This window comes from Lepidochelys kempii, chromosome 11, assembly GCF_965140285.1.
Source record: "Lepidochelys kempii isolate rLepKem1 chromosome 11, rLepKem1.hap1, whole genome shotgun sequence".
Taxonomy (NCBI): domain Eukaryota; kingdom Metazoa; phylum Chordata; order Testudines; family Cheloniidae; genus Lepidochelys; species Lepidochelys kempii.
Genome location: NC_136390.1, coordinates 14,164,240 through 14,186,675, shown reverse-complemented (window position 1 = coordinate 14,186,675; position 22,436 = coordinate 14,164,240). Strand labels below are relative to the sequence as shown.

The following is a 22,436-nucleotide window of genomic DNA, read 5'->3' as shown; positions in this document are numbered from 1 at the left end:
CTTGGTCACTTTTTCCACCTGGCGTGGTGATAGAGCCGTGCTCATTGATTGTGCAGTGTAGAGAGGTGTGTGGGTCGGACAGTCAGATTTCAGACCATTTTAAAGAGACAGATACTTCTCCAAAAAAAGGAGGACTTGTGGCACCTTAGAGATTAACAAGTACATTTTGTTAGTCTCTAAGATGCCACAAGTCCTCCTTTTCTGTGTACGGATACAGACTAACACGGCTGAAACCTGAGATACTTCTCAGTGTTTACAAAGTTCTCTCTATAATATTGACAAGCACAAACATTTCCGCATATTCCTTCGGTTTCGGAATCATTCCATTTCATATTCACCGATCAGCTGAAAAGAGATCACAGATAACTAGACAAAATGTAATAACTCGAGGCAATGTCAAACACACAGCGAGATACAGGTGGGTAGATATGACTAGGACAGATAAATTATAGGTAAGATTAGAAGATAAAGAGGGATAGAAGATAAATAGAACACTACACGTTTCATGCTCCTTCTAAGACGAGGAAGCAGGACAACACGACCTATGCCAAAGAAAACATAGTTTGGGGGGAATTCATCAACTCCCTGTCACCAGAGAAAAGATTCATTGTAAAAGACAACTTCTTTAGGCAACGATCGGAATTGAACGGTGAAACCATTCCGTTATTACGATGGCGGAAACTGTAATGGGACGGGAAGCTCATTTCTGTCACCACCCACCATTATTTTAAAAGTGAGTTGAAGAGTTTGTTTGCTTCGTAAAATACCCCTTTTAAGTGCAGAGCATTTCCGTCTTCGGTCCTGCGGGAGAAAGGGGGGTGGGAGTGTTGCCGTCTGAATGTAAAGGGACTTTGAGTTGCTGCGAGTTAAGCCAGTGCTGGGGATAAAAGAAGAGGAGACCAAAGAGGGAAGAAGGAAAGCTGGAGCGAACGTGACCCTGATTTTGAAACTGCCCAGTCATGCTGAGGAAGAGCCCGCTGTGTAAATCACTGTGGTTTCTGCGCGGGTGAAGAATAGTAAAGCAAATCAGTCTCTCGTTAGACTGAGCAGCCACATTGAGTCGTGCTTGGTTGTTTTGCCGCTTTAGAAACTTCTTGTTGCTGCAGTTATTCCTCAAGACTACAGGTGATTAACTTCATGTTTAAGAGCAAAATAAAGTAGCCTCGAAACATTAAAAGGAGAATGGCTAGACATATGGGAAACAGTCTTAAAAGCAATGGGATCTCTCGTGGTCTGGCGGGGGGCTGATGGCCCTGCAGGGCTTGTGTCCCTGGTCTGAGCTTCCTTCAGCGTGTTCGTGTATTCAGCTATTTTTAAAGTACCCGGCTCTGCACTCTTTCTGTGTGCCGGAGCGCCTCGCTTTGTCTCTGGACACATTTGTACAGCGGCATGTAAGTGTCAAAGAGAAAGATTAAATCCATGTTCAGGGAAGCTGTCCTAGTGTTGCGGGATTTGTCGGCACCTCGGCTCAGGGGAGATAGAAAGGAATCCCCTCCTGTCTAAAGTTTCTGAAGACAGGAAAGGAGCCAGCGTTTGCCAGATACCCACTCAGGAATCCCCCATCCAGCCGAGCCAGGTACCTTACAGAAGGGGAGTGGGGCAGCGTGCGGGGGAGTGAGGGTGGCTGGAGGGGGGAAGAGGTTGCAGTGGTTTCTGCCACTCTCTTGGGAGCGTTTCGAAGCTGGCTCGCTTCGCCTGTGCCAGGCTTTGATGAGCTGATACTTGATCAACTCGGTAACCACCGAGATCATCACTGTTTTTAAAAAGACTGTTCTGTTCCAAAGCATATGCTCTGATTGCCTGGGCACGTGATCCTAATGCGTGCGGAGGGTGCCGTTTACACTAGCAGAGACCAGGATTCAATCAATGGGCCGAGATGGGGGAAGCCCAGTGACCGAAACCGTCTCCCTCCCTTCCTCCAGCAGGGCCAACTTTTGCACCAGACCCTTCGGTCCTTAGGACTCCAGGATCACGGCGTAAGCCCGCAGCGCAAAGGGCACCTGCCCTGGTAATCCCCACCCCTCAGCCTGCTGCTACTGCCCCCAGGGCCAGCTGCGGAGGGCAGCACAGGCCCGAGCCCAAGGGAGCCTTGTCGGTGACGGCCTTAAGGCTTGACTCAGGCTCCGGGGGAGCCGAGATCACCCCCGGCTGCCCCGGGACCTGCAGGCTCACTGCGGTGCCGGAGCAGCGCAGGGAGAATGGTCCCAGGCTCTGCAAGGCGCTGGCCCAAGCCGGGGCGCTGGGAGCCTCCTCCTGCTTTTGCCCTCTGCCCAGACCGAGGCGACGGGCAGCCCGGGTCCGGGTGAGCTCGGCTCTGACTGCCCGCCGGACCACCTCGCTTCCCGAGCACAGACACACCCTGCCACTGGACAGCGGGCAAAGGTTACAGGCCTCTGCAGTGCCCGGTCTGGCCTGGAGAACCCGTCCTGCTGGCCAGGCCTTTCAGGTCAAACCCCAGAGCGCCCGATCCTGCTCCCAGGCCAGCCAGCAGCAGAATCCCCTTTGAGTCCAAGGGGGGCAGAGGTGCTGGAACTGGGGGGCTGCTTCACCCCCGGCTCTAAGTGGTTCCCATTATAGACAGGACTTAGGGTGTGGTTCAAGGGCTCTCGACACATTGCTCCAGCGCCCCTGAAGGGCTGGTGGGTTACAGAGACACAGAGTGCGGGGCGCAAGCCCTGGAGGTTTTGTTCAAGAACAAATAAACCTGGATTGTATCAATCCGTTTTAAAGGCATTCTGTGTTCAGGGATCCTGCGGCAGGCCAGGCATTCTGGGCGCCGAAATCACTGCCCGGTTGTGGAAGGCCGGAGATTTGCTGGGAGGTTTTGTTGCTAATGCAGCCCACCCCTCTAGTCCACGCCTTTTCCACCGGCTTTGACCTATTTAAAATGGCCCCATCCTTAGTTAAAAGAAAGCCACCGCAGAAGGGGGTTTGAGATCTGAAAACTGCCCCGGATCCGAAATAGTCCCCCTGCCCCACTCTTTGTCAGGCTCCGGCCCGGGCCTGCGTGGAGGCGGGGAGCGACATGCCCTCAGCTTGGCTGCAGAAGGAGTCCGCAGGGCTGTAAAATCAATAACAACAACTGTGAAGTTGACAGAACCCTCTTGGGAGAGACGCTGGGTTCTGGAGCCAAGACACCAAAGAGAAAGGGATTGAATCAGGAGTGATTTATTTAGGCGGGGAGGGCAGGTGGGAAGGCCAGCTGGGATATTTTCTAGACTGGAGAATGACTTCACAGTATTGTCGTCCATGTCATGTTGTCCATGCTATATGTTTTATTTTAATTGACAATCGCCTGTGGAACACCCCCTGAAGGGAGGCGGAGGGGGCTACCCAGCCCTTTTAAGATACATGCTGGAGCTGAGGGCTATTTCCAAGGTATGACATAGGAAAATGGAAGGAGCACTCCCAGCCCTGCAGCCAAATGGAGAGTCCCTGGCTGGGCTAACAACATCACATTCCTGAGCTACACAAATGATGAAAAAGTTCCAGTTACTGTCTAATGAAAGGCCTCCATCTCCCTTCCCCAGAGGTTTCCGATGCACATATAATTAGCTCTCAATATTTCATGAATATGGGGTTGATTAATTCCTTTTCACTTGGGAGATTTTACATTCCGAGTTTTACCATCACTGGCACTTTGGACGAAGCCCTGAACCTGGGAGAAGTTGTTGAAGTTTGGAACTGTTTCTTCTACCTGGCTTTCAGGCTTCCTTACAGATCACCTCTTAGCCCAGCTAGGCACAAATGTGAGATACAAGATGTGGCAAAGACCCAAAAAATGATTTATGCAGGAAACTGCTCATGCTCTGTGGGATTCATTCCTTTAGCGCAAATAATTCTTTCTCTAGCCTATGTTTCAAGCTCTTTGTTTCTAGGACATTTGGGTGGAATGGAGCTAATTTCTGGACTAAAAAAGAGTGACATCACTGGACAAGGTGTGAGAGATGCTGCAGGGCCTGTTTCCATCAAGACGTTATGAAATAAACCTCCATGTTCTCTTACAGTTTTCCACAGTATTATTTTAAAATTCTTCTGATTGTAAGTAAATGAAATAATATGAGTGAGAGTTGGTGATGCATCTCTTAAATGTAAAACAGGACACACCTCTCTTCTTAGTTTTCACTGGGTCCAATAAAACTAATACATGAGTTCTTTGAATCTGTTTCAATTTTCATGTCTATCTCACTTTACTTTGACAGGGCCTAAAATAATAATGGCTTTAGGAGGCAGTAAAAGCTTATTAGTGTTAGGCTATGAGGCATATTGGTTTGGGCCAAGATTATCTAAAGTGACTAGTGCTTTGGGGTATTTAATTCCATCATTCCAATTTGTGATGTCTTAAAGGGCCTGGCTTTCAGAGGGTGGGTGCTCAGCATATTCTGAAAACCAAGATGTCTTAAACTGTGTGCTTAAAAATGGAAACAAGCCCAACTCGCTGATCACTTGTGAAAATATTGGCTGCTAGAACTTTTTCCTGTTGTGTAGGAATTAAGATCCAAAGCCTATTGAAGTAAACAGAAAAGTTCCCTGACTGACTTCGCATCAGGTCCAAAGCGAGTCAATAGGTTCCTGTCTCTGTGTAAAAAGCCCATTCGAGACAGTTGAAAGGTTCCAATGTACGTCAGGGGGCTTTGGATCAGGCCCAAAATCATTATAAATCTTTCCAAAACCAAAATAACTATTTAAAGATGGTTTCTTTTGAGAAGGCAAAGATTTCCCTCATGACCTACTCATGATCCTGTGGTTTAAAAAAGAGAAGAATAGAATGATGATCTCCTTATGAAATTCCAAGGTTCTTCGTATGGGTACTAGGTTGTGCCTGGCATCTTGTGTCTACGCTGCAATATAAGACTGGGCTCAGACTCAAGCTTCAGTCCAAACCCGCCTTCTGTCTACACACAAGTCTCTCAGACTCTGGCTTGGACCCTGCGGGGCTGGAGGGTTTGAGCCTGAGTCAAGCTGAGACTGAGGATTTGAGCCCTATTGCTTTGCAGTGTACATTCAGCTTCCTTGGCCCCTCATTCCCCATTCAGATCCTGGGAGTCCACCAAAGTCCCACAGTCCCATGGGCCAATTCCTTTGTCCTCTCTATCAGAAGAATCTCCAGCTGGCTCCAGGGAAATGGAATCAGCCCCCCCGGTGTCGTGCAGCAGCTCATTGAGACAGCATTTACCCCTTCTGTTGTCTTCTGAACACCATTGGAGAGCCTGCTGTGATTGCAAAGAGGGCTGAACAGAAGAGTCCTTTGCAAAGTAACACTGTTTCATGGTCATGAGGGCACAGCCAGATTTGGGTAAATGTCTGGTGCAAGGCCAGAAAAACAGAGGACTTTAGTGAGTGTACCAGGAATTACCATGCATGCCAGCAAACAGCAAAGAAGCTGGCAGCGTTACTAGTTTACTCGACCGCTGACCAGTGCAGGGAGTGGCTGAAGAATGAGTACAGGAAAATCAGGGACCTGATCTGCACCTCAGGCAACTCGCCGATATCATGCCCATTTTATGAGGTGTTTGACCGGGTGCTGGGCACCGTGCTAAGTGCAGAGCCAACAGTGCTGCATGTTGACCTGGTCAGCCAGGATGGTGACCTGCTGGCCCCAGCATCCAGCATGGGGAGTGATGGGAGCTAGCCACAGGTGCCGAGTCAGGACATTGAAGTGACTCTGTTGCTGAAACCAGTCCTGGAGGAGACTTCGGAGTAGGAGCAGCCGCACACCCTGGGGCCATACTTTTGATGCCCCCCGACCCCTAAGGAACTGCCTGCCAAGGAGACTACAGCAGACATGGAAGGGACAGAAGCTGCCCCTGAGGCCAGTAAGTTTCTGACTCCATGTTAATGTCTATTAATACAGTAATGGCGGGGATTTCCATTCTATGAACCAATGCAAAAGTTATTAGAAGCCCCAGCTCCCAGTGTATAGCCACAAATGGTATGCCACAGGGGGCGTGGCTTCCTCACCTCGTCACCCCCTACCAGGTGCCTTTCAAAATGGCGACTGGGAAATGTAAATAGTAAAAACTCCTTGAAAGTAAAGTTTCACTTAAGCAGGCGCAGATTTTTGCTCGGGGCTGAGAAGTCCTATTTCTTAAAAATAATAACCTGACATTGCCATGCCTGTAAGTACGCCACTCTGTAACCACTCAATGGTGTAACAAGCCACCTGGAAACAGTGAACTGAATTGGGGCGGAGGCGGGGAGGAAATGCTTTGCCTTTACAAATCTAGTCCACTTCAGTTAAAGGTAGTCCTTGCAGTCCATAGGTGACAAAATCATTGGTGCCAAATTCAACTGAATTTGAAATTTTTTCAAATTTTTTTCCAGAAATGTGGCAGGGGAAAATGGGGAGGAAGGAGGCTGGCTGTGGAGTTCTGTGTGTTTGCGTTAAGCTCTAACAGACTAAGCCATGTGTAAGCTAATGCATCATCCTGTTGATTCCCTCCTGAATTCTGACCCAATCCTGCGTGCCGATAGGTGCAAACTTTTCTTGAAGCAGGAACTCCAGTTTGGAGCAGTCACATTTCAGGGACCTCGGTAGCTGACCAGCCCATGCAACTCATAGATGTGCTGTAAGTTTGAATGCATCGGCGACGTACACTGCAGGTTTCCTACCAGCAGCTTGGAATAACATCTCCCTCAGGCACCACAAGAACAGTGGTATCCTCCAAAACGTGGAAGGCCTGAAATGCTAGAAAAAGCTTTTGCAGCACAGCCATGGATGGCACTCCCCCTAGCCCCAACCCAAAGAGTTCTGCAATTTTTAGAAAACAAAAAACAGCTTTGACTTTTTTACTTACCATTGTCTCTGCACTTCTTTCATTGCGATTAACCCAGCTCTGTCTAGGGAGGGTCTGTGGTCTGAAGCATCCCTCTCACAATAGACGGAAGTTCAGTTTGGAAAAGTAACATTATCTGAAATTATACAAGGATTTTTTCTGTGCTCCTGCACTGAGCTACTTGAGACAATAACCCTCTGTATCATGTCCTATTTCAGGGCCTTTGACCTCTACTAGCTGCAGTGCCTCCATAGCTTGCCCACATTGCATCTGAAACCTGGGCCAACATATACTCCCACAGATGGTTCCAAGAGGAAGTGTTTCTGTTATGACCTAACGGTTGAAGTTCTGGAGAGGGCCAACAAATAGGCTCAGTACCAAAGACAGAGGGACGGACTTACAGCTAGAGTAAAAGCATGGTGAGAGGCAAGAGAAAAGGTCGGGCTGGCTGTACAGCTTAAGGATGGGGTTTCAGTGCAGGAGCAGGCATTTGCTTCACAGTTTCTGGAACAGGAATGGGGGCCAAGGGAGGTGGACAGAGCTCAGCAGAGAAAACTGAGAAGTGGTCATGTCATTCATAAGCTCATTGCATGGCCATCAACCTCCCACCAATTCCCCAGCACTGAAACCCCAACCCTCACCCTACAAGCACATCATAAAGCATTATTCCCCCTCTTCCCTTGGGCCATACAAGTCCATAATGTGGGACCACAATGCATCTTCTGCCTGGGTGCATCCAGCTACAGTAGTGCTAAGCAGACTTTCTGGCTGAGCATACTGATTCAGCGGCCCCTAGCTGTCATAGATCCAGTCAGGGGGAAATGGTTCACCTCTGGCTTCACAGAGATTGTGAAAAGCCCAGCAAGCCACAGTAATATGCACATTCTTGATGATCCTGGAACACAAACGGGTCTGTAAACATCTCCAATGGGATTTCAATCTGTCAAAAGCATATTTAGCAACCTGCTGAGAGTGTAATTAAACCATCTTTTGCCAGGGCCACTGAAATCAGGATACAGATTCATAAATCAAGGAAAGGGGGGGATTTGTGGGGGTCCCCCAGGATAATGGTGGGGGCAGTAACTCCACTGATGACAATGGCATTTGGTGGGACTAATGTCCCAGCCTGTCCATGAATGTAGATGCCTGAACAATGAAAAACCCTGGGATTGTGAACTTTCCCAATGTGGTCTACGAAGGCCTGCATAACAATGGAGTAATGGCCTTTAGAGTTTTCATGTGCTCTTTGAGGAGGACAAACAAGTCCCATCCATGGCCCCAGCACAGTTTGGAAACCTCATTCTCTCAAGGCCATGAATTACTTCAGGAATATCTTTTATGCCTGCCACCTTGGGGTAAACCACATGGCTGATTGCCTTGGAAACCTCTACCACCTCTTTACCCACAGTCGACTTTCTAACACTTAACATAGTCCTGTTTGAAATTCACACCTCCTGCAATTCACACCCCTATAGTCCATTCTGCAGCACAGTGCAGACAAGCCCTTACAGGGCCAGATTCGTTTCGGGGTTCTGGCAAGCCTTTACGCTTTCTCTTTTGCACTGACAGAGATAATTCCAGCTCTAATTTCTGGTGCAGAGAATCCATGTCTGTGACTTTTTTGTCATCCTAAACAAGCCAACGCATGTGTGTGTGTGTAACCTCACAAAGCCATGTGACCCCCTTTTTGGTTACTTATTGATTTAGTACATGGCTTACTTGCCTTCACAGTAATCCAGAAGTTCTTCTAAAGCTCAGTAACCCTGATCTTGTCCCTTTATTGACCACATTAACTGGCAAGGGGCTTCAAGGCCCCCCATGGCAATTTGTTCTGGTGGCTTGTGTTGTTGAACAGCTCACATTCTCCAATGGTTTATCAATATGAACATTTCCCCCTTCAGGACTTCCTTTGCCAGAAAACATTTCACCAGTGTGATGCTGTGAGAGAAAGAACAATTCATTTGCCCATTAGGCTATTTTCTCTATTGATGCAAATTGGTATAGCTCCATTGATTTCAATAGAGATATGAAGCTTTACACCAGCTGAGGATTTGGCCCAATTAAGACACACTTCTCCCCAGAATCTGCCTTTCTCCTAAAAGTAGCCCTATTGTCTTAATATTTTGATTAGACAAACGTAGAGAGCTTCCTTCCACCGTTCCTGCCACTGGATCAGACCTATGCCTGAGCAGGGTCCTATGCTGCTTGAATGGAGACATCACAAGCTCTCCTCCCATTAGAGTTCCATTGTTGAAGGGTGGATGGTAGCTGGTATGAAGCTGTTGCGTCTTCTCCTGTCCCCGCTGTTAGAGAGAGAAATAGGGCCAGCCTAGGAGTTGTGGTGGAGCTTGACTGGCAGAAGATGGTAAGAAAGAACAACTGTAACAACATTAGTACCACCGGACAGGCTGAATTCTGGAATTGAGCACAATACTAACAGATTGTGGACTCTGTCCTGCTGGGCCCAGTCCCATTGTCTTCATGTAAAAGATGTTCTTAAGAACCTACCCGCACCATCTTTAACTACCTTGGGGGACAGGGGAAGTCATGGCCCATATGCCTCCTATATGTACCTGAACAGCTCTACTCTACCCCTCTGACCATTGGCAGTGACCTCCAAGATCTTACATTTTCGTCTCCTGTGCAAGTCCTATGTGGAAGGCCCCACCCTGAAATCTCATGGGTAAAATTTACTGATGTAAACATGGGGTGACCTCACTTGTGTTATCCCAATGGCATTGCCCTGGGGTAAGTGACAGAAAAATTTGGCCCTTTTGGTCATCTAGTTTTTAAAGTGTGCATTTAGTACTAATTCATTTTCTTTTAAAGAACACAACTGCTATTAATGGTTTAGGTGCCAAGGCTATTTGGCTATTGATTTACTGAGTCTGTTTTTTAATTTGCCTGTCAAAGATCTGGGGCCCACAACCACAAAAGTGTGTAGGTGTTGCAGTCCCCACCATCACACCACCTAACTTTTAAGCCCCTGTGAAATCACTGGAATCCACAAGGCCTGATTGAGGTGCCTAGGTTTGGTGTGCAATAGGCACCTGAGGCTGGGATGTACAAAAGCCAGAATACTAGGCAGGGAGTTGCCTAAACTAGCTAATGGGAGAGCTTTTACCTAAGCCCCACTCACCTCAGAGAGTTTGGGGCTTTCTCTGCTTATGAGCCATAACCAGGAGACTTTTGTGATAGTCCAGGTCTTGAACCCAGGACTGGAAGTCTCCAGAGAGCCACATCCTGGCCTCCACCCACTGTCTGCTGAAATTTTGCAGGCTGGGAAACTAGTAAGACTATAAATAGCCTCAGCCAAGGCACCACCCATGGGAACTCTGATTGGAGGATCACCTGGCTCCACTGGTTGGTCCAACTGTGCTCTTTAAGTCAGAAGGAGGCACAGGAAGTTTGTCAGAGCAGCAAGGTGATTTTGATTTCCTGTTGTGGCTGTATTAGATTCTGCTTGTGCAAGCTTCATCCCTGCCTTTGCTCTTGCTCCATGCTTGATCCTTGCTTCTCCTCCAGTTCCTGCCCTTAAGCCTTGCCTCCAGTCATCAGTTACTGGTCCTGACTCTGGCTTCACCCCTGGCTCAAGTAACTGGCAGTTGACTCTGGTGCTGACCCTTGTCTTCATGGCCCACGCTGGATGCCTGCTCTGCCCACTAGCCCTGACTCCTGCTCTGACTACTAGGCCAGCCTTCCTACATCCCAGTCCATAACACCTTCTCCTGGAGCAGGTGGTTTAGGCACCTAAACCATTTCTTGCAAGAATGGTGCCTTCCTAACTTCACACACACCAGCTGAGGAGACAGCAGCCTCCCTTATAACCTTTAGACCAATGGTTGGGGAATTCTTTCAGGATGTTGGAGACGTCAGTTCAATTCTTTCTCTGCCTGATGAGAAGGGATTTGCAGCGGGGTTCTTTACCTCTTGGGTGAGTGCCCTAGTCACTGAGATGTGGGTTATTTGATGTGAGAATCTCTTCTGTTGAAGAACATCCATTTTGTATTAAATAAAGATTAACTAGGTCAGAGAGTGATGATGACTCTATAGTCCAATGTTCTAGGGCCCTCACCTGAGAGGTAGGGAACCTCTGTTCAAATCCTTTCTCCTTATCAGGCAGAAGGGGGAATTAAACTGGGGTGAGTACTCTAGGCTAAAGGTTATAAATAGGCTTGGCAGAATTTGGTGGTGGTGGTTGGTTTTTTTTGGTTTTTTTTAGTGTTGATGGATAATGTCGATGTTTTGTTTTTTAGCCCTTTTTTATTTTTATCCATTTAAATTTGCACAGTTGCTGGAACTTATGGGGGCTTAGTCAATAATTAATGACAGTAGATATTTATTCAAAAAATGAAAGCTTTATAGCCATTAAAACACAATTTGTCATCATCACATGACAAAATATACACAGTAAATATCCTTAAATCAAGCTCTGCTATGTTCTCAAGCTGCATTTTTCTTACTTTACCCATACATTTTAATTATCAATGGAAATATATTTTCATTGGTTTGTGTGTGTCCAGTGAAATTGACACTTACTTATATTTACCAGTAAAATTCTAATTCTCCCAAGCCTAGTTATAAGGTGGGCCCCCTCTAGCTGTTTTGTGGTGCTCGGGCCCTGGAGACAAGATAAGCATTGGCCCATCTATCATTCCCCTGTTTGAGGATCCTACTGGGCTGAGATAGCTGTCTGGGCACCTGCCTGAGGGAGGAGCAGTGTGTGTGCCCAGAGGCAGAAACTTAAAGGCCTAGGAGAGTTTTACTGCAAACATTTTGGTGCCCAGTGAGTTGCGGCCCTTACAGGGTTAAGTGTTAGCTGAGTGGGGGTTGTGTGAATCGCAGTAGTGCCTAAATTCCTTTATGGATCCATGGTGCATACAGACCTCAGCAGCCAGGTAAAGAATCTTTTGGACTAAATTCTCAGTAGGCATAAATTGTCATCGTTCTGTTGGTTTCAATGAAGCAGTACTAGTTTACACTAGCAGGGAATTTGGCCCTTTAAATTTATACCCACAGTAATGCACATCTGCGACTGGGGCACCCAGAACACATTACTAGCTGAAATGGCCCATGTTGCAGTTGCTTTTTCTTGGGTTGTTAAGGGCTTGCTTTCAAATGCTTGTTTCTAGCGACATCTCGTGGTTTCCTTTAGGTACTGCAAGCAAACTATTACACATGCCTCTTTTTATTGGGATTCCTTACACTGCAGAAGCTTTATGAAAGTCAGTTTGTCTTTTGCGCTTCTCATGATACTTTTGCCCTTTTAGATGGGGTTGATGCATCATACAAATTGGCTCCCATATATTTTTGTGGCTAGGAAGTGAGTAAAAGCCCTAATTTCCTTGTACATGAACCTTAAGAGTGAGGATATCTCCAAACTTGATGACGGCAGGAATGGCCTTTTCAGTGTGTTTTAGTGGAAGGCAGATTTCCTTAGAGATTCCTTAGAGATTGCTTCTTGCATTCTAGAACACTAGACACACACAACATCTTGGTGCATTGGTGAGGTCAAGACCACGATACCATGCACCAAGAATTAACTTCCCCCAGAGGTTTCCTCACGGCTCACTTAAGGACAGGGCTGCACAGTCAGAGAACTGATCAAACAAAAGCCATCAGTGACAAATAGTGGCAGCCTTGGAAAAGCAAATAAACATTGCCACATGGAGGACAAAAGGGTATATTTAACTTTGATCAATCAAAAACCAGTGAGTAGGGAGAGAAATGTTAAACTTAGAGATGGTAATAAAGAAAGATGGGGCTTTAAATTTTTTCAGAAGTAGTGGATTGTGTTCCTTTAAATTAAACTATAGTTTTAAAAAATATATAAAGAAATGCCTATGTTGATTGGCAAAACTACTGAACAGTAATTTAACCAAGAGAGGCAATATTTATAAAGGACCCCTCCCTCCCACAGGTCTTTTCCCTGACTGTATCTATCACCAATGGTGATTTCTTTATCCCAATAATGCAATGGAAAGGCAGGTATAGTATAAACAAACAAGGTATTTTATTAAACAAACCACAGAACCATAAAACCACTCAGTAGTTAACACCTAATATTGGCAGTAAGCCAGGACCGCAGAACAAAGAAGTGGCTACAGAGAACATCAAATAATCAAGTACATCACCATCTCTGCAGAGACACACAGGACAGGTAACACCACAGACCACGGATCATGACTGGAACACAGACGACCACTGAAAAATGACAACAGGGACCACTTGGAACTTCACACAGGATCAGGAGGAACACCACACAGGACCAATGGAGGCAGGAACACGAGGATAGCCGGGCGGGTAAGTGAAGTCTTCTCCTCTTCTCTCTTGATGATAGTGCAAGCATGGCTGCCACTAGGGGGACAGCATTTGGTGCTGGGCGCACCATTCCTTCATAGTCTCTCATTGTCGGGCAGATCACCCATATCATGTGACTCTTTCCCGCCGCTATTTCTCCTGCCTTAGGAAACAAGTGAACAAGAATAGGGGACCAAAAATGGAGGGCAAACAACAGCTACGAAAATAAAAATGGTGAACTGGCCTAACATCTAATAATGCTAGTTTAGGGTTTGATTTGGCCATCGTTAGTCACACTGGGCCCGATACTAGCATTCATTCATGCTCAGTAGTACTTTGTTCCATGAGTCAATCCATTGGGACAAGCCATGGAGTAAGTTACTACTCAACGTGAATAAGTCTGAGATACTCCGGCCCACAGAACAGTATCTTATTACACGAGTAGCCTCACTGATTTTAGTGGACAGAGGTGCGATTCAGCGTGAGTTAGGGTGGCAGAATCAGTCCCATGGGGATTTATTCCGTTCTATTCTCTTTAAAATATTCAACACCCATCACTATGGTATCTGAGCTGGCAATGCTGTTTGCTGTAGTTCATTGTATAGCATGGGATTGCCTTCACATTGCACAGAAAATTCTGTTACATGTATTTTGACACCAAGTGGTTTTTTTTTAAAATGGGTTTCCCATGTACTGACACCAGCTCAGACTGTCTTGCTGGTAGCCAGCAGCGCATGTAAGCTACTTTGTCTTCCTTTCCCACTGGCTAATAACTTTCTTGGCACCAACTTTTCAACAGGTGGGATGAAATCTGACTGCTTCATTGCTCACGATGAGGAAAGATTTATGGCAAAAGACATGTTGCTTATGCTTTTATGGAAACTGCTATGTAAAGACATATAATGCGTTATGGCAAGGGTCCCACAAACTCAGAGAGAGCCTCAGAACAGCCTAACAAATGATTGTCCAACTTGTCATTTATATGCTTAAAATATGGGTGTAAAAACAGGATGTAAACTGAGATCACTGAAATGGCTCTGTAGCTAAATTTTCCATGTCTTTGATCATAGAATGCTCCATCACTCATCCAGGATTAGATAAGGTATTACAGATTTTAAAAAATAGTTTCCCAAGTGCACAGAACAATGTTTTGCTATTTGATTAGACACCACGCTGATCTGAGTCTCTTCAAGTAGCCATCAGCTCCTTGTCTTTGATTGCAAAAGGCCGCATTGTCCAAAACATAACTATAGCTTTTTCACATGAACAGGTCAGCAGATGAAGAACTCTGTTCCAAGGCCTTTCATTGAAGGTGCGCACCATTTACAGATGGTGTCCAGACTTTCAGATCCAAATCTTACCTGCTGTATTTGTGTTAATGATCTATATTCCTTGAATAACTTTATTTATTGTTACATTTTGAAATATATTAGATGGTAGAAAATCCACTAAGTAGAAAATCCACTACAGTGGCACATCCTTTCAATACAACAAATACTTTTTCCATTACAACCACTAACTATTATAAAGACTGATGAACTGTAAGAGACCAAATGAAACCTTGTAGTGTTGCCTATTAAACCTACGGAATCAGTCTATTGTTTTGTTTTGTCAGCTGGAATGGACCATCCCATTAACTCAAAGGCTGGCTTTTGATATGTTATTAGATGAATCACTAAAGTTGACTGATGACTGTCTATGATATATTAAGAATGGAACAACAGCATTCCTTGGGGTGGGAGAACAGATGTATTTCAGCAGAACTGGAAGTTGGTACCTAAGGGATACATCTGTGAGTAGTTAAGAAGAATATTAGTGAATGTTTGTGTTTATTTGGGAACAGGAAAAATTGTTGGTCAACTTTAACTGGTATCCAAAGGAACTGTAGTTTCACTAACAAGTGATTGTCACCGAAGGGGAGTAATCATCTTGTGCTGGACTGCAAGCTGATGTAATCCCAAATGCTAATGGAAGCTTTTGACACATCAGGGCAAATTAATCCCTGGGGTAACTCCAACACAAAGGATAAATTTGGGCAGGTCTCCCTCTACAGATGTGGACTGTCTGTGTGTGCTTTTCTTCTCTGAGGTCATCATGTTGCGCTCTGACACTGATCAGAGAAAAGGACAAGTAGTAGGTTTGGGTGAATATTTCCACATGTTGTAGCTAAATTTAGGGCCAAACTAAGATGCTTTCTCTATCTCCCTCTTAATTTATTATTTTGTCTCTGTTCACGCAAAATTGACAGTGAAATATTCATTTAAGAGGTCCCAATTAAAAGCAGAGGCAGTTATTAAAAGGGAGAAGGGGAACTGAATTCTAACTTCACAATTAGCTATCATGTCTCTTATAGGAACACTCATTCTGGGATGGACCAAAATATATCATGCCCTTTGCTTTTTAAAGCATTCTTTCAGTTAAGGCATGTGTCTTCCTTTGTGTCTGGAAAGCAAACATTATAGCCCGCTATGTTTATCATCGTCCTTCCATTGTTCAGTATTTGGGTGACATGTATGTTAAAAACATTTCTTCTGTCAGCTGGATCTCAGTCTGAATTTGAAATTCTGCATATCTCAGAACAGCATAAGCGCTATGCCTCACTGCAGTAACTTCATATTTATTAATCGCACTTTCATGGGAGAGTTGATCTGTATACTGGCCTATTTAGACTACCTGCTGTGTGTAGTTCCTTACCTAGTTTATAGTCAACATATTTTTCTCCTTCATATTATGTTTGCAGTATCAGCATCAGCAGGGGGACTTAAAAACATTGCTTCATTTCCACAACTACTGCAACTGCTTCTAACTTGCTAATAATGCTACAATATAATCCTAGATACCACATGATAGAAGTGCCTTTGTCAGTCTTTTCACGGCTGTTCCACTTTTGTGCACCAGGTAGCAGCACCATCACCATTTCACACAGTGCACATGTGACCCCTCGTGTCTTGCTTGTTAAAGGCAAACACTGCTCTACTTCCACCTTCTAATGTTCATCTCTTTACTTGTATTCATCAGTCAAATTTATTTCTTTTAGCGATAATGTGACATTATTTACACAGATGTTAGACATTTTGGGGCCCTAGCACCAATTGTCCCTACCTCTCGTCAGCCCTGGCTATCTCCTCACTCTTTCCTTCTAGTCAGGATCCATACTGAGTGGCTCACTAACCAGTGACAAGAGGGAAAAACATTGGCAAAAGGCTCTTTGGAAAGTTGTGCTTCAACTTGGCTTCCTCATCTGTGTCTGGCTGCTTGTTAGAACCTCTGCAGACAGCCCTGGTCAGGATGAGATTCCAGGGGAATTTGGGTGAGTCTCTTTGCTGGGCCTACAGTCCAGAGAGAGCTCATTCTACTAATGCTGTGGTCTCTGGAGATGCCAGAGAATAATAATTCCTATTATTCACAGCATAGCAGCGATATGACCTGCTTATGTACACTCTACCAAAGCATAGCTCAGAATTATGCCAATCAACCGACATCACAAAATCAATAATGAACATACAACAAGGGGTCAGACTCTTGGACCCCATGTACTGAATATCTCCAGCACTTTGGCCTCATGTCTGTCTGTCTTTTCTCTGAGCTGTGTGTGTGCCCTGCTACAACCTCATCGATGTTCATCACACCTCACCTTCATGCCATCCATGAAAGAGCCCTCATAAAGGGACATAAAAGCCACACGCAGGTTTTGCTTAATATTATGGAGGAAACTTTTCTATCTAGTAAGCTGGATGGGTTAAATCTAGGGATGGAAGAAACTTATGCAATTCAAGATTCTGCAAAACTCTCAGACTAAGGTCTTGTCTACGTGGTTATATATAGGTCTTGGTTGACCTTGAGCCCCTTCCCAAGTGATACAAACTAAACCATAGAAAGACCCACTGCTGCTGGAATAAGAGTATCCTCATGAAGATTTTTCCTTCTCCCCATTTCCTTCTCCTTCATTTCACAATCTCACCTAAGTAGAACGTGACACCAGTAATGTTCAAGTAAAAATATCAAACCTCACAGGATTTCAGTGAGTTTGAAATTTAAGGGAACCCAGTTTGCCCTCCATAGATAATCCTTCCATTGGCTCCTGAGTCTGACCACCTATTGAGCTAATATGCCACAGAGTCCTTGGGAATGGCAAGACTCAGATGGTACTACTCCTGGAAGAGTAGTATATCGTATATCTTCTTTGGGAATTACATTCTCAACCCAACACTTACCAAGGTTAGTGAACCAACTAGACAGCTGTATCAGGCATTTAGCTCATTAGGCAGTAGAGACAGAAATGCTTTGAAGACAGGATTTGTAATGCACAAAAATGCCAACTAGTTCTTAATCAATGCCACCAGTAAACATAAGGAATGACTTACGCCTCTTATTGCTTTGCAGTTGAATGTGGCCCACTTTATTTTCTTTTTGAGGTATCCTCTTTGGTTTCCACATGAAATATCCATCCCGTATTCTGTGTTGCTGTTCTTCCCCTGCATTTTCAAGGTCCCTGATTCACATCAGCTAATCAGTATGGTGCGAAGTAAGTGCCTGAGCAAGTAAGATTTTAAGAGTGCACCTGCAGATTGTCACTGCATTAATGGGTCTACTGCTGAGCCACAGGAAGAGAAGGGAAGAAGGAGGCTGCAGCCTGCTTCTTGTCATGGTTTCCTGCTGAAAATGATTATGAATAAGCTTCATTCCTTGATTAACTTCACAGCTTCATACAAGCGAAAAGAACTGGGGAGAATGCAACTGTAGGTCTGGCGTCTCCTAGTTAAAGCCGCTGACTTTACTTGCTGTACGTTGCTGTGATTCATTTCTGGGAGCTTGGTGGCGTCAAGCCTTTGAAAAATAAGATCTCTGGAAATAGAGATGATGATGATCATGCTAAAGGAAAAGAAGTCTGGACAGTCAGGGTCTGATCGTCTGCTGGTGTAAATCAGTGTGGCTCCATTATGCTCAGTGGATTTGGACACTGACAGCTGGGTTTGTATTTAAATACAGGTTTGCATTTAACAATGTGCAAGCTGTACAGTCAGTTTTTAATGCCCGCTTTCCTAAAAGAATGGATGTTAAACCCATTCCAGCCCAGCTCAGCAAAGCTGATTTAAGAGTCCAACGTAGAGGCAAATGTATTATTTCCTTGTATTTGTTCGCCTCCATGCTTTGGGCCCAAACCTGTCAGGTACTGGGCACCTTCAACTTCCATTGAAACCAATGTGAATTAATCATCACTTTGCAGGACGGGGCCCCTTAAAATAAGGGAATTAGGCTTTATTTATAGTTCCATTTGCCCCGTGTATTTGGGCAGTGATATTTCACAGATGAAGATTAAAAATGATCTCTAGGTTTTCACCTTCAGAAAATACATTTTTATTTCTGACCAGTTTTTCCATAGAGAAACTTTCACCTAGAGAGAGACACTTAATTACTGACAACATGAAGAACTTAATTGGAAGGGTTTTCTAATGAATAAACTCAGAAAACTTTTGGCATTTCCAAAAACCAGGGGCTACGCACAGCACTAACTGGGGAGCCACCGGTTGGCTACATATTTTACCTGCAACTATCATTTCCATAATAATGGCATTTGCCACCTTGATTGGCCATCCTCAGAATGCCTCCCCATAGTAGCCACAAAGGATATAATTTGGCAGGTATTTTTGGCTAGTTAAGTGATGTTACTGACTTTGTATGAAGGTTGTGGTATAGAAAGAGTCTATAGTGGTATCACAACTGCAGGGGTGAACTTTTCTGTATTAAAACTTATCAGAGCATCAGAGGAACATGGTAGGAGTCAACATGCCCGCGCTGGGCTTTTTCAGTTCCTGCCAATGACTATCTGTAAGAAAAGCCAAGGCATATGTGCACAGACCTGCTTGCAGTGAAAAATCTAGCTGTGATTAGAGATGGGTCCAAACCAAAGCACTAGTTCTTAGTATCCCTAAACTTTGGGTGTGTGGTCTGGGGAGATTTGACATCCAGATCCAAACTGTGTGGTTCGATCCTCTCTATGTGTAGCTACAGGTAAACGGCCATCTAGTATTGTACCACAAGATGGAGCAATTACGATGCTACATGTCAGGCAGCTTGTTAAATGAATCGCTGGTCCATGAGGCACAGAGGAGCTGTTTTCATTTGTCTCTAGCTGCTAATGATCCCAGAATCATTAGTAGGCTTAATTGCTTCTCCCCCCGCACCTGGACCCAAGATCGACGTAGTCCATGTAGGGGTAAAACCCACCACCACATCCCCTTGTGCGAGCACGTAGTTCTAGTACGAATCAAGGGCTGTGTCCACACTACAGCTGATGTTGGCATAATTATGAATAAATCACCCCCTGAGCGACATAAGTTACACCCACCTAAGCGCCAGTGTGGACGGTGCTATGTCGCCTTCTCCTGCCAGTGGAGCTGCTGTGACTCGCAGGGACTAGGATAGTTACGTTGACAGGAGAGCTCTCTCCCCTCGGCTTGGAGAAGCGCAGCTGCTTCAGTGCAGATGCGCCGCTGCAAACTCTCTAATGTACCATGCCCTATTCTGACCAGGCGCCCACACTGCAAAGAAAAAACTGCGGCACTGAGTGTCCAAGCCGGTCACAAATACAAAGGGCAGGGTAACCACCCTTCCGTCCACAGTGCTATAAAATCCCTCCTGGCCAGAGGCAAAACCCTTTCACCTGTAAAGGGTTAAGAAGCTACGGTAACTTCGCTGGCACCTGACCCAAACTGTCCAATGAGGGGACAAGATACTTTCAAAGCTGGAGGGGGGCAGGAACAAAGGGTCTGTCTGTCTGTGTGATGCTTTTGCCGGGAACAGATCAGGAATGCAGCCTTACAACTCCTGTAAAGTTAGTAAGTAATCTAACTAGAAAATGTGTTAGATTTTCTTTTAATGGCTGGTAAAATAAGCTGTGCTGAATGGAATGTATATTCCTGTTTTTGTGTCTTTTTGTAACTTAAGGTTTTGCCTAGAGGGATTCTCTATGTTTTGAACCTGATTACCCTGTAAGGTATTTACCATCCTGATTTTACAGAGGTGATTCTCTTACCTTTTCTTTAAATAAAATTCTTCTTTTAAGAACCTGATTGATTTTTCATTGTTCTTAATATCCAAAGGTTTGGGTCTGTGTTCACCTGTACCAAATGGTGAGAATTATTATCTAGCCTTCCCCAGGAAAGGGGGTGTAGGCTTGGGGGGGATATTTTGCGGGAAGACGTCTCCAAGTGGTCTCTTTCCCTGTTCTTTGTTTAAAACGCTTGGTGGTGGCAGCATACTGTTCAAGGACAAGGCAAAGTTTGTACCTCGGGGAAGTTTTTAACCTAAGCTGGTAAGAATAAGCCTAGGGGGTCTTTCTTGCAGGTCCCCACATCTGTACCCTAGAGTTCAGAGTGGGGAAGGAACCTTGACAGAGCCTGAGTCAATTGACTTGGGCTTTTGGGGACCAGGCTGCGGAGCTACAAATAGCAGTGTAGACGTTTCTGCTCGGGCTGGAGACTGACCTCTGAAAGCCAGTGAGGAGGAAGGTTCTTGGAGCCCAGGCTCCAGCCTGAGCGCGAACATCTACACTGCTGTTTTTCGCCCCACAGCCCAATTCCTCTCCTCACCTCCTCCCCCTGAGTCAATGGACCTGGGCTCTGAAAGTGAACAAAAGGGTGCTGGGGGAGCAGCCCCACTCTGTCTGTCAGCTCAGCCACTCCTTCCCCACTGCTTTGCACCTTGTGCAGCCATCCACACCGAAACATACTTCATGCCAAACAAGAGTACAATGCAAACCTGCACATCCCCTTTGGGACTCCACAGCAGAAAATCAAGCCCTTGGTGGCTGGCAATCAGCAGCTCGTATCCTCACAGTGTAAGGTAGGTTTGGTGATACACTTAGTACATATTTTTATAGAGTGCTCGTGCTGATGGCCTGCGAGGTGAATCGAGCAGCACATGTGCTCAATTTCAGGGAGAACCGCAAGTTCTTTGGGAATTCTCATCTATATTTGTCAAGTATGTCATTGCTCATATACGCAATGACACCACTGGCCAACGAATATCTCCATACAGCTCTCTGCTGACATCCAGCGGCCCATTCCATTGTTAGATGATGCCATTCAACACGTGATGTGCATGGCTGACAGTCCCAGCAGAGAGATGAGGGAGTGAATGAGCCCAGAGACCTTTTCTCCTCCCTCAGAGATGATCCCTCCACTTCAGGGATGAGACACGATGGTGGGCAGTGTGGCGAACACTGATTTGCCACTGCTGCTTTCATTCAGCTGGGTATTTTAGGATAGGAAGCTGTGTATTTGACTCCTTCCCTGGGAATAGGACTTTCAGGGAGAAGCTGCTATCTCTTTCAATGGACACCCTCTAAGTAAATAAATAACAATATCCCAGGAAGGTAAATAGAAGATACCCCAGTCCCACCCCTCTCCTGTCACCTGCCCCACTCATTCACATTATCTCATGTTTGCCTCATCCCACTCTTTCTTCCCATCCCCTGTTTTCACTTATCTTCCCTTTCTTACATATTTTTACTCCTCCTTCCCTTCTTGATCTCTCTATCTTCTTCTCCCTTTTACCTCGGTCTTTTTCTCCATCTAACTTTCTCCCCAGCAACTCTATGGTTAAACGTTTTATAAAGTTATGGGGCCCAAAAGCCCAGATCCTCAAAGTTACCTAACTCCCATGCCCTATGAGGGCGAGAATGAAAAGAAAGAGGCTGGTCATTGAAAGAGGTGATGAATAGAAAAGACATGGTAGAGCTATACAAAGTAATGAATGGTAGAGAGAAAGTGTATCACGTGCTCCTGCTTCTCCATGAAACAAAGATAAGGGGACATCCAAAGAAACTGAAAGACAATACATGCAAGCCAAATAAAAGGATACACTTTTTACCCAGCATGTAATTGACCTAAGAAACTCACTACCACATATTACTGGAGATTAATAGGATTCAAAAAAGATGTAGACATTATAATGAGAACATCCTACACTTACATGCGATAGACTAATGTCTTATTTTAATTTTTAATAAGGGTTATACACCTTCATTCTTCAGGACATAAGCCAACCACTGACTGCTGGGGGCTGGAAGGAAATCTCTTCTAGGTGTTGACCACTGCCGTTACTTGCTTCTTCTGCTGAAGCATCTGTTACCAGCCATTGTCTGAGAGAGGATGCGGACTAGATGGACCACTGGTGTAATTTGTAAGGCAACTCCTATTCTCCTGTGTTCACCTCTTGCTCACACGCTCAGGGCTGAGAAGGAATTTTCCCCCAGGTCAGATTGCCAGTGACCTGGTAGGGGTTTGCCTTCCGCTGCGGGGGGGGGGGTGCAAGTTTCTTGCCAGGATTATCAGGGTATATTTTACTTAAATTCCC

The 22,436-nt window shown here is 45.3% G+C and overlaps 1 protein-coding gene across 2 annotated transcripts in view; it reads left to right on the top strand.

Annotated features, from left to right (window-relative positions):
• Positions 1-22,436, top strand: part of MARCO (macrophage receptor with collagenous structure) — an 85,057-nt gene that overhangs the window by 11,903 nt on the left and 50,718 nt on the right. Inside the window, exons 1-2 of one of the 2 annotated variants that reach the window (XM_073305240.2) lie at positions 7,011-7,195; positions 12,922-13,079. The exons of the other annotated variant lie outside the window; for it this stretch is intronic. The gene's annotated coding sequence lies outside the window, so the exon portion shown is untranslated. Of the gene's footprint in view, positions 1-7,010; positions 7,196-12,921; positions 13,080-22,436 lie in introns of those variants that run through there. 2 annotated transcript variants of the gene reach the window in all.